The sequence below is a fragment of the Anomalospiza imberbis genome, chromosome 5, assembly GCF_031753505.1.
Source record: "Anomalospiza imberbis isolate Cuckoo-Finch-1a 21T00152 chromosome 5, ASM3175350v1, whole genome shotgun sequence".
NCBI classification, from domain to species: Eukaryota; Metazoa; Chordata; class Aves; order Passeriformes; family Viduidae; genus Anomalospiza; species Anomalospiza imberbis.
In genome coordinates, this window is record NC_089685.1 from 43,302,312 (window position 1) to 43,315,444 (window position 13,133).

At 40.6% G+C, this 13,133-nt stretch overlaps 1 long non-coding RNA gene across 3 annotated transcripts; it reads right to left on the reverse strand.

Annotated features, from left to right (window-relative positions):
* Positions 1-2,941: 2,941 nt before the first annotated feature.
* LOC137474088 (uncharacterized) lies at positions 2,942-13,054 on the reverse strand. Of its 3 annotated transcripts, none has more exons than XR_010999136.1 (3): positions 12,906-13,054; positions 10,698-10,860; positions 2,942-5,582 (listed from the first exon to the last, which is right to left on the reverse strand). It is a non-coding gene; the product is annotated as an uncharacterized lncRNA (long non-coding RNA). The 3 variants fall into 3 exon arrangements; XR_010999135.1 differs by lacking the exon at positions 12,906-13,054 and adding an exon at positions 11,336-12,019; XR_010999137.1 differs by lacking the exons at positions 2,942-5,582; positions 12,906-13,054 and adding exons at positions 6,409-6,471; positions 11,336-12,019.
* Between the last annotated feature and the right edge of the window lie 79 nt (positions 13,055-13,133).

A 13,133-nucleotide genomic window follows, 5' to 3' on the forward strand; every position in this document is an offset into this window, starting at 1 on the left:
TGCCCCCCTGAACTGTTATGCTAGCTCAGTCTTTGGGGACGGCCGAGGAGCAGAGTTTCAGAAGCCAGGAGAGAGAGGCTCAGTTTCCATGTGTTTATTTTCAGGGGAGAAGGAGGAAAAAGAGACCAAACAATGGCGGAGTGGGTTTTTATCTAGGTTCTGGGGGGTTGGGGCCATCTGGCCTCTGGCCAATAGGTTCCCTCTAGGGTTTAAGGGTCATTCTAACATTCCTATCTGTGGGGGTCTGCTGCAGGGTGATACCATTCCTTATAGAACTGCAGTAGCTACTTATCCAGTACTAGGCAAAGATGCTGAAAGAAAACTATTATCATATATTATTTTACATCACCTTTGTTCCCAGATACAGTTAAACATGATGAAGTCTTGTAATGCATGGGTTTTAGTATCATTACACAATTAATCACCAGTTGGGTGCCTTTTTACCCCTCTTACCCCTGCCTCCTAAGTGTCTGCTCACAGCAGAGGTTGGTTCCATTTTCCAGAAGCTGAGGAAGGCTGTGGTGGGAGAGCAGAGGACCTGCTGACCAGCAATATGTCATGTAATATCATGGAGGGGCACATGGGAAAGCTCTCTGTTCAGAATGAATGAGAAAGGTTATTTAGGGGAAATAACAGAAAAAAAAAAAAGATGATAACAACAAACATGCTTCAATCACTCACTACTAGAACTGTCCCTACATGTCTTACTCCTCCTCATCCTCTGTAGAGGCCCTGTAGCTTCTTTTGTTTTTGTGGAGGAATGAACAAGTGACTGATTCAATTAAATAAGTTGGATGTAATAACAGATTACAGCCATATTATACTCATATAATAGACACACAAACATAGAAAGACTGATTTAAGAGGCTATAGACTGTCTTAACTATGGCATCCCGCACCAGTTGAAAACTTTGTCATTTGGCATTAATAATAATCTTTCACCCTAGTATTTTTTTATGCAGTTCATACACAAGTAGGTGAATCTGTATATCTGTCTACATTTAAAATAGCTACAGATACATTTTTTCCCACATCACATTGAAAACATTTTACCTATTCACTTTTCTCTGCCTTTGGCAATTCCAAGTTCACAAGACAATTTATTTCTTACCTCAGACCCATTCATTCTCTTTCCAGGAAGCTGTCAAGAACCTTCCAATTTACTCTTACTACTTTTTTTTTTTTCCCTTATTTCACTGTTCTGTTGACATAGTCCTATGCTCATAAACCAGGGTGAAGTGCTGTATGCACAGCACATCCAACACCACTACAGAGCTAAAGGCAAAATGGGGGGGGTGGGCTTCCTCCAGCCCAGAAGCTGTTTTACCCTATCCCCTGCTACAAGTCAATTGCCTGCCACAAATCCTTCTCTTCACCGAATTTTGGTGTAAAGTTCAGGCCAAATCCATCCGAAAAACAGTGATTTCTAGAATAATATAAAACTAAGAAATCTACCATTTTTCTAAATTATAGGTATACTAGGAAGATGTGAGGAATAAAATGTAGAGGGCTCCTACAATTATCTAAAAATCTACTAAAGTCTTTCTGGGCTTGCCACAGCACACAGGCTGTGAGTCACAACTCCCAAGGCTTCTACTTAACAACTAAAAGGGAGAAATTATCAATAACATTTTTCTCAGTGAGTGATTAAGACTGCTTTTAACAATGCAGTCATGCATGCTATGTACTAAAAGGGATGATTCATTAGTTACTTGGAAGAGGAGCATCTTCTTTTCTCAGTTCAGAAGCCAGAGAGAAGAGCCAGTGCCCCATGAACAGGGCTGACTAGCATGTAGAAAGAGAGGAAATACTAGCTGCTTTTGTCCCTGTCTCCACATCTGCAGAGCTCTTCACTCTAGAGCAAGAAATAAACCAGGGAATTTTGTATTCAGAAGTGGCATTGTTTTACTCATGCTTTGCATGAGTTTGACACCAGAGCTGCTGGCAGCTACCGGCAACTCCCTCCTCTGCCCTGCAGTCACAGGTTCCTGCCCCCAGCCCAAAGCATGATCTTCATGGCCCACTGAGCAGGCCAAACAGACGTACCAACTGCTCTGAACACCACTTTCTGACGTTGCTTTGGCACATACATGAGAAATTAGTTCATCCTGATTTTTGTGGCAATTGCCTCTGCTGAAATAAAATGAACATTTACATGCAGAACTGGCAAAGAGGACAATGACAATAATAGATTTTTTTAAATTCAACTCTATTGTTGCTGAAATTAATTTTAAACCAACTCCTCCTTTTCCATCATCTTAAGTTTGCTAATCTTCCTTTGAAGATGAGGTCATGCATACAGTAACAAATACGTCGCTCCCAAGCCTTGTTAGGTTGGGGTAGCTCCACATTGTAAGGCATTCTTTGCAACACCCTGGTGGTGCAATACAGTAGTGTGATGACATCTGAAAGGTAATGCTGGGTTGTCTTACAGTCTTCTTCCTATGAGGAGAAATGATGTTGCCAAAGACTGTATGCAAAACATTTCCAACAAGCAGTAATTGACATTGTTGTATTTTAATCACAACAGGTGTTTAATTTATGGGCAAGTACAAAGCTTTTTTTTTTTTTTTCCCTTCTCCTGATAAGACTGATCAAAATTCTAACATAAAAGACCTAAATTTCTTTGCCCTTTTCTTGGGGTCTGAATATCAGATACAAGCATAACTTGTGTGCTTCTTACTGCAGACTTGTAATAATCATCTAGACACACTGTACTCAGAAAACTGGCAGCGATTCCAAATTGGTGTATGTGACAGACCTGTGGCACCAGCTTAGAGATGATCAGTATCTGCAATGCTAGTATACACACAGTGCCCTTGCATCCAAAACAATCACACTATTCCTAAGTACACCTGTATCCTGGATTTTATCAATCACATTGAAACTCTGCTTCACTCATCCCTGGGCTAAGTCTTTGCCTAAATGTTTCTCTTTCTGGTTTTGCTTAGCGGAGATGCAGCCTCCACATGCCAGGGCAACCCTGACTCACATGAAGAGGTTAGCAGATCTAAGGGGTGGAGAGGAAATCCCTGTCAGTACTTCCCTTCCCAAACACACTTGAACAATATCTTGCCCTGAGCGTGGCCTATCCTCAACTCTCCTGTATGCATTAGTATTTATTACCATCCTTTTGTTATCTGAAGCCTTTTTTATTTCACCTTGACAAGTGCAGAGTATACTTCCCATAGTACTGGGAATAGAAAAAGGGTTCTCTCTAAGTGCCTGTCTAGCTGAGTTCCTGATAAAAAGACCTCAGGGATTTTGGTTACATTATTCATTATGTAAGAGTGCTTAAAGCCTTGGCTGCATAAATTCCATGTAATTCAATTCCAAACATACAACTTTAAAGAAATATTTTACTCCTGAAATATAAAGTGCTTTGGGGGAAAAAAGGGGGGGTTGGTTGGGTTTTTTTTTTTTTCAATTCAAAAAGATGGTATTTTTGATCTAAAACAGGGATCATTTTTGTGGTTTTGAAGGCCAAAAACTGTCTCTTGAAAGCCAAATAATTGACTTGAAACATGGACAGAGTTCTTTTCATTAAGTAGTGGAATACATTGACCAAAAGAAGGATCTTCTATTAAAAAAAATCTCATCTTCTGTCAAAAAGTTTAAATCTCCTGAATAAATGCACAGCACATACTGGACACCAAATGACATCATCTTCACTATATATATATATATATATGTATATAACCACTGAAGAGCAATGTATTCCATATAAAAACAGAGCATTATCAATTCCATATGTGAGGTGTTATGTAACTTGAATTATTTTTTCTTTCACCATTACGCTTCAGCTTTCACCAGAAACTTCAAAGACAAATAAAAGATTAGTCATTTAACTGGTGATATATAATACTCCCATTTGTCATCTCTGGCAAGGTTCTGCTTTTAAACTTAAGTTAAAGCAATTAATTTGTGTCCTAGGAGACATAAGAACCTAAACTTCATTGCAGCAGATCTCTGATAATGCTGAACATAGAGCAAGGTCAGACCTTGGGAAGGAAAACTGAGCACAGTGTTGAATGACTGCTACGATTATTTTTTTTCTGTAACTCCTGAAATCTTGTATGCTGCTTTTCTGACACTTTCTTGGAAATAGCTGCTTCATTTTAGCTAAAACATTTCCTGCCTTCTCCCCTCAGCAACCCACAAAAAACAGCCAGAGGCATTTATTTAGCATTGAAAACATCTGAACAACATATTCACATTTCAGAAAGTATGGGAGAATTGAAAAAAGTATAATTTAGTGGAAAGAGCTGGGTCATTTTTTCCTAGGAGCTATTACCCGTGCTCTGCATAATGGAAATGTTGCTATTTTTTTTTATCAGTAACTCATTGCCTTGTCACACTGCCACTCTCTATAATGGTTAATATATAACTCACCAATGTGTCAGTTTTTCCCTAAAGTGTTACTTCAGGCAGTGCAGGGGAATTCCCTTTGATATCTGTGCCAGACCTAAGGTACACTGGCAGCTGTAGTTATACAAAAGGGGGACTTCAGCTGCAAGGACAGCTTGGGAACGTCTGTCTCCCATCCCTGCCTTGCCTCCAGCTGCTTCTTCACACTCATCCTTCTCTGCAACTGTTTTTGGGTTTGTGCTGTAAATCAGGTCACTGAGCTGATCCAAATTACAAATAGGCTTTTTGTTTACAGAGTTGTTCTTAATAGAGGTTGTTTTCTTACCAGAATGATTCCAGAAATTGCAGTGCTGGTGCAACTGAGGAGGCAAAGTCCTGGGACAGAGAGGAGAGAAAAGCAGTTGGGATAGAAGACACTGGGGAGGAAGCATGCTTGCGTTCAAGGAACTGCTGGCTCAGATGGTGTCTCTTCCATTAATAAGGGTAAAATGCAGTCAGGAGGCTTTTTTCATAAACCATTAACAAACAGCAAGTTCATACAAAAGGATCATGCACTTGTTCTAAAAAAAGACTAAAATTAAACAGTAAAACAGCTCCATATGTGACTTTTGCAGGAAAAGTAGCTATATACATAGGTGTTAGAGAATGTGTGTGGGCATATGTACACTCACATGCACGTACATACACACACAAATGCATACTCACACACATGTACACACACAAAAAATCTCTAAATTTCAAAGAAATGCAAAATACATCTCACTTGTTTTTGACAGTCTTCAAAAGCATGCAGCTCTGATCCCCTGGATGGCTGGTTCGCGAAAGCAACAACCAGGGAAGCCTATAGAGGGAGCAGGCAGTCTTCTTTTCCTCAGCAAGAGGAGTTTACAACCTTAAGTGATGACCCCGAGAGAAAGGAAAGAGAGAGGAGGAAAATGTCTTAAGAAGCAGAGCCCTAAGCAAGGGCCAGAGCAGTTGCCCTGCAAACATGAGGAGCAGCACCAGAGCTGCCTCTTAGGGCATGGGCAAGAGAGCTGCAGGTTCATACCGTCTTCCTTCTCCCTCTTGTGTTCACACTTTGTGCCCTACAGGGAGTCAGGAATTTCATAGTGTTTCCCCGGTCTCTCTGTCTCAGCATTTCAAAAGCTTCTCTGCACATTGCAGGATGGAGATTTGCTTGCCTGGAAGTTGAGCAGAATTTCATCTTCCAACACCTAGAGCCAAAGTAATAGAGCAGTAATAGAAGAAATGGAAAGATGCAATTAGAAAAGCCTGGCATTTCCTGTTGAACAAAAAGAAAAACTGAAAAAAGGCTAACCATGTCAAGGACAACATAAGAGAAGCAGTATTAAGCAGAGCCAATTGAGAAGACAGAATATACAGAAATGTCATAGTTAGTTATTGTCAGTAGAGGCTATGTGACTAAACTGAACATTACATGTATTTGAATTCACATGTGCACGCACAAAAACGTTTAAGTCTTTAAGCCATGATACCAAAGGACTAGCAGCTAAAAACACCTGTTCAGGGCTTGACCGAGCAGTACATTCATTCTTAAATTTAAAATAACAATCAGAAATAAAAAAAAAACAGACCACAATATATGGCAAACACACATGCATTATTTACCATGTTGCACCTGTAAGTTTTTCTTGTAGAAAGACTGGCCACCAGAGTGTATCAGATAACTTATATTTTGGTAAAAGCCAAAGGACGGGTATAAAGTATGCAATATTTATACATAAAAAATTGTACTAAGAGCTTTCGCTCCCATGCACTTAGGTCTAATAATACTTTAGTGTGTTTCTCCTGGGGAACAAGAGCAGGTATGAGCACTGCAACATAAATAGTTAAGCACAATCCTGCAGCAGTAAAAGAGAAAAGGAGAACACTATGCCCTTCAATTCCAAGGCAATGCAGCATGAGAAATAAAATAAAATAAAAGGATACCATTAATTTTCCTCATAATATGGTTCATAGTTTGACTTTTAATACAGGTTCACTGCTCACTGCTGCTTTCTTTTTTGCTTTTTTTCCCCCCCATCATTAGAGAAAGGCCATTTGAGGAATATACTCTGCACAGTGGTGTGATTCAGCAACTTTCTGGAAAACAAAAACATGGCTCTCTTTTTGGTGTACTAATGAAACACAACCGGTACTAATTTTCATTGAATTGAGCCTAACTGAAAGCAGGCAATGTACCATGTTAGCTAAAGCTCAGTGGTCTTAGATCATAATACTATTTTTCATGGGTTTTTACTCATTATGTGCTGAACATAACCTGCTGCTAAAACAGGCCAATGATAACAAATATATTACTGTGCAAGCTGTTGTGTTACCAAGAATTGCTCAGCAAAGACATTTGCCTTTTTGTCTAAATTCTAGATAGCTTCTGTCCATACCAGCATGTGAGACCATTGTTTCTGAACATCTCCTAAGGGCATGTCCACAGACAGGCTGTCCAGCAGTTCCACAAAGGCAGAGTGCCCTGTCACAAGCTTGCCATGTCAACATTTTTTCCATGAGGACACTAAATGCTACTCGGACACACAATATAATTTTACATATTTGGTATTCTTTACCAGCAGTGCTCCAAGTCTGGGAAAATGAATCAAGATCAAAAGGAGGGAGAAAATCCCCCAGTCACACACAGAGTAGTCAATAGAATTTAGGAAGCCTTATACTTCATGGGTGTGTTTCCATTAAAAATATTTTAATAAAGACATCATTGCCTATCTAGTCTGATAGAGAAGTCCTGTCTCCAGGCAGGCATGATGTGATAGCCAGCCATGGCAAGCAGCAAGTGCCTGAGCTGGGGTGTGCTGCATGTCCTAACTTAGGGCACATGCTGCCTTTTCTCCAAGCAACATGTGGAGTGACAGGCAGCATGTGTCCCAAGTACCACCAGGATCATTCCTGCCTCAAGCCACAGAAGAGCTGCCATGGAGCTCTGCAGCCCACTGTGAGTGCAACTGGTGAGAAGCAGGTCCCACACCCTCAGTGAACCCACCTGAAGATGAAAAGTGCTGCATGAGTGCCCACTCTTATTGTTCCTGGCAGAGCTGCATGGGGACATTGGCACCCAGGACCTGTGGGCTTGGCTAACTACCAACCAGCACAGAGCCTCTACTCTTAGAAAAACCAAGCAATATTCCCCAAACATATTGTCATTTGCAAAAGAAAGAGTCATTTTGAAAATGAAGTCCTCCAGTGACTAAGTGGCCAGGGTGTTGCTGGCATTAAAGAGCTGGCAGAATTTCTACCATAAATATTTCTATCAGGCTATTGTATATCAGCTGTAAAAACTTGCTCTGTGTTGATATTTGGAAAACAAGACCTAGCAAGATAATCCTTTTATAAACACATTATCCTCTTTGAGTAATCTACAGGTATGTAAATCAAGAAATCTGCAAGTGTAGGCCACACTGACACCTTTGCTGATTCTTCTTTGCTGATGCTATGGCCATCAGGGAAAGTGAGCACTGGCCATTCCAAAGTTCTTGGTCTGGGACTTTCCTTTTTCCTCCAGATGCCCTCAATGGTTCAAATAAAAATGCTGTGGAGACATAAGGTAGAGCAGACAAGCTGCTGTCAGCAAGGAAGCGTGGAGAAGAGCTCACCCAGGAGAAAAATCCATCTCCTGAGAAGGCACATACAGTAAGATATGGATCACCTTTGCACACAGGTGAAGAACAGCTACTGTTGGAAAGTTCCTGAATCCTGCCTAGCCATACATGTCTCCTTCCAGATCTGGAGTAAGCCAACTTTTCCAGATAAGTGAAAGAAAAATTGCACTTATTTCTATCTCAAAGGAAATTTCTGCTATTGCTTCCAAATTAAACCAGCCTCTTGGTCATAAAGCCGTAACACTGCACTGGCCACACAGTTCTCTTGTTTTAAAAGGTTTCCTGTGGATTCTTGCACATCTGACATACACTTTGGTGGAAAACATGTCAAATAGCCCTTCTGAATGGAGATTTCCAGATGTGCACAGAATATGCCCAGGAGAAATAAGTGGTTACATGCACCAGGAATGGAAAACTCAATACCCAACAAACAGTAGTAATTTTTCATGTATTAATGATAAAGTATTCAGGATTTATAGTTAGAAATACTCTTTTCATTGATTTCATTATTAGAAGTCTGTTATATCTAAGCATTTTTAAATGCGGAATCTCATTTCCAAATACCCTTAGGGAACAACAGCCACAAGAACAAAATTGGAAACATTAGTGAAGACAAAACTAGAATAACTAAACTCAACGCTATACAAGGGAAATGCAGTGTTAAAATATATGAGGTAAAATTGTTTTCTAACTATCCCAATGTTAAACATAATTTTGTCCATGGAATGAACAAGGGCAGAAATTTGTGACATGCTCTGACAGTATTAAACATGACTGTGGTTTATGCATGTTATGTGCTAGATCAGTGTATTTTCTCAGTATAGTTAAGGCCAAAGAAGTTTAATAAGATATTTTTAATTAATTTATAATTTAAAAGTCTTTTAAAAAATGCTTTTACCCCTCCCTTCCTTTGGGACCATGATTCCAGGAAGTCCTGAGAAAACAGATTTTATTTTTCAGTACTGCTTACACAGGAAACCTGGAGGGATATCTCAAGTGAGAGATTCTTCATTAAGTATGGAAAAGCCACTGCTATCACACCTATCACATTGGTGGCAAAAGCAGCAGGAGGTGACAGATATCTACCAATCTGTACTGGGGCAACACCTCAGATACTTTGTAGTACCTGTAGTTTTCTGAGGTTGGTAGGACAAGTGTTTCAGAGCACACATACTACCATGGCCTGGGTTAGAGACAGGCTTCCCTTATCACTCCTGAACAAGTCTTCATGAAAGAGACATTCTCACATCACCTGTGCATAGTGCATGCACATGTGCCGGCTGGACAATGACAGTTCCTTATCACAATGTTGTTGAAAAGTGCATTCCCTTTCTTTTTTTTCAGGAGCAAAAATAGAAACCACATATTTCCAAAACCAGAACTGTGTCATAATAGTCAACACAGGACAAGAGGGAAAGGGGGTTGTTGTGGTCTGCAATATCTGCTCAGATTAGTAACCCTCCCGTCCTCCCCCTCTTCCAGCCCCAAACATGTGGCTGTCATAAACTAAGGCAACATTGTCAAATACATTCACCAAGTATTCTGATAAAAAGAATCATTCAAATAAAAAAAAATATGGTGATGAAAATACTCTGTTTAGAGCATTGCTTCATATTGTTGAATAGCTCATTTGCTATTCCTGGGTATTAGAGTTGAGCTCAATGCTTTTGTAGTAGATATTTTTAAATAAAGGTTAAAGAACATGTTTGTCCTATGTTACATACTTGAAATGTCTGTGAGATAAACAAGCACCCACTTCTTAGGGCACTGCCTAAGGTAGGATAGGTAGGTCTTGAAACAAGCAGACAGGCCAAATACATATGGGTTTCACAGATCATTCTCCAGCAAAAATCTGCACTTATGAGCTGACTCCTTATCTCCATTTCAATCAAATGAGCTTATTGTTAAAGTTTTACAAAGCAACCCAGCAGCAAGGTGAAAGATGAAGAGATTATTGAATAATAGATAAGAATATTTTTAGTCAGCTCAGATGTATTCATGTATCTGAAAAAGCACCAGGAAAAAAGCCCTCAGAAAGGTGCTGGCTGAATTCCAGCAAAAGCAACCTGACTGTCAGGGTCCTGCAAAGGCTGGGGTCTTCCCGTGAGAGATGACAAAACAGAGCAGCTGGGGAGGCTCCAGGAAAGCCAAGAGAGTCCCAGCCTCAGGCACTGGGTAACTCTGTGGGCTTGGGGACATAGGCCTATGGTGGTCCTAGCCTGGGGCACTCACAACTGAGCAGAGCTTCGGGCAGCTGGAGAGTGCCTCTGCTGAAGCATCACTGGGGCAGACACCAACAGCCCCAGGGGGCTGACATGGGATCCTGTGCTGTAGGCAGTGTGGGGGAAGCCCCAAAGGGCTAGGCAAGGGTAGTCAGAAATGGGGGTGACCTCAGAGCCCTGATATAGTTATGCAGAGATGCAACATTAGTACTAAAAAAGTTGTTCATATTTCTGGTCCTGCAATTGATTAAATTTTGCTTCTTTTTCACTCATAGCTTTACAAGCCAACAATCCTGCCTTTAAATTTGCAGCAGCTGGAACTGTAAACATATTCCAAGGTCATTCTTCCCATCAGGTTTCCTACAACATATTTAAATGCAGGGGCAACAAAGCATTTATAATGATCTGGAAAGCACCTTCCCTGTGCACAAAAGAAGAAAACCACCAAATTGTTTTATTTCAGACCTGTTCTACTTCTTACCCTGCATCTATTACCCAGTGAGAACCATTGTTCCATTATTATGGTCTGAAGAGACAAAGAGTTTTAAAAAGAACTTTTCACTTTGTGAGCCAGCCCTCTCCCTGTTGTCTTTCCCTTTTAATGAAGATCACAGTGTAGTTGACATCTTTGATCCTGAGAGCCTCTGAAGAAGTGAAGGTATAATGATGTTATTCACTTAAAAGCTAGGGAGATACTGACTGATACGATATTTAGAACATCATTCATTAAAAAACATTTCTGAAAGGAACTGGTTCATGTGTCCCTGGAAACACTAACACAAGATGTGCCAGGCTAAATCAGACTTGGTATTTAGTCTGGAATCAAAGTACTTGAACATAGTCCATCCTCCCACAACACTGACTACAGAGCACAAACCCTTTCTTACTTTGTGTACAACTATGAGACTATGCAGTAGTGGGCTAGAGAGTCTCTTAAGAGGCAGGTATAAACAGGGAATACTTATCTCAGTGGTATTTAAGAAGCATAGCTCCTCACAACATAAAGGTATGACAGCCCTCAAAATACTGTACCATGTGAAAAGAACCAAACTTTTGTCTTTTGGACTAGGGACAGTCAAAAACCTGCAGCACCATGGAGCACATTGCTGCTTACTCTACCTTGATTTTTTGACAGAACATTCTTTATAAACTCCTTGCTCCCTTAAGTAGACTGCTGTAGGCACCTGAGTTAACATGTTCAAAATTATCTTGGATGTGTCTAAATTATACATTGGGTCCTATAGAGAAAGAACAGATACAAAGTGGGAGTTAAAGCTACAGCATTGGCACAGCATTTTGAACCTCTGTCCAGAAAGGCATTTCAGCACACATGGAGCTGTAAGGCTCTGAATAGGCTTGGCAACTGCTTTAGCTTAATAATGGTGAAGCATGTTGTGAGCTCCCTTCTGGATTGGAAATTGTCTCTGAAGGGTTTTATAAAATGCAGTAGAGCCTCAGGAAGCAGGAAACAACATTTATTCAATTTCTCTCCTCTCAACCTGAATGCATTGGAACTAGGATATTTTGGCATAAAACTCAGACATATTTAAGCAAATGTCAGAGGCCATCAAAGGCTCAGCAAAGTCAGTTTTGGTGGGTATGGGCATGTACAGAGAGAGTCCTTTCTCAAAGCCTCACAGGCCCAAGTGACAGAAGTCAGGATGAACACCAGCAACATGGAACAAGGAGCCATGTCATCTTTCTGTGAGGACTTGGACAAGCTATTGTACCACTGCAGAGTGCAGGGCTCAGAAGAGTGCTGCAAGCAGCACAGCTTCTTAAGAAAATAGCAGTAAATAAATCTGTGTGCAATGCTCCCCTGGTGACAAACCAGTTCAAAAGAAACCCACAATAAGCACCTTCAGGAGAAGAACACCATGCAAGAGCCCATCTGTGCACACTCACAAACACACAGACACCAGCATATTTATCCAAAATAATCTCACTTAGCATCTCACTTCAGATCTTGTGGATCACATGGAGGCACAGGGTCATCTACATACAGATCACTGCTTTTGCAGCCCTTTGGATCCACCATTTGCATCTTCTGCTTCCCAGCTCCCTCAACGTGAAGTTTCAGACAAAAACTTTTCATACTGAAAAGTCTCCCTGCCTGCAGACTGCAACTTTTGGAAATGGCTGTGTCAGCTGATATTCACCCCCTGTAATGACACCATTTGATATTTGAAGCTGTGCTTTCATTTCTGAAGAATAATGCACATGCCTCAACTCCCTTCTCAGATGTGTCATCCCACTGGTATTCCTTTCTTCTTTAAGCTACAGTTTGGTTTTCTTTTAAGTGAACATGATTACCAATAAAGCATTCCCCACTTTCTCCCACTCCCACAATTTCTCCCAGATCATCTGTTGTACTGTGCCATCATAAATATTTGTGTGGCTGTATGGTTAACCAGATCAAGGAACTTATCCAGATGAAAAACAGCCCCTGGGAAAAAATGTGCAATTTTTGCAATATAGTTCCCCACAAAGTCATACAAATGCTTATGCTGCAGTTGTAAGAAGGTTTCCATAAGAATAGGGATGACTGACTGAGAAAAGGGAAGAGGAACAATCTGGTTTTTAAGCAGTTTTTCTGGCCTTAATGTGGTGCCATGGATTGGCATTTGCTTTCACCAGCATTTGTCCACAGAAAGCACATAAAAATTCCTGCTTTGGGGAGTAAACATACAGAGCTATTGAAAATTCCTTCTGAATGCCCAGGGAAAAGTTCTTTGCACAGGAATATCTAACTCTTGTCAGCCTGGGTGCCCAAGTCCATAAAGTCCAAAACAGTGTTCTTCCATTTGAAGAAGAGCTTTCTCCCACCAGTGACAAGTAAAAGGAAGTAAAAGGATCCTTTGGAGTCAACTGTTAGCACTTCAGAGGCAAACAGCCTATTTCTTTTGCTTACTCAGGA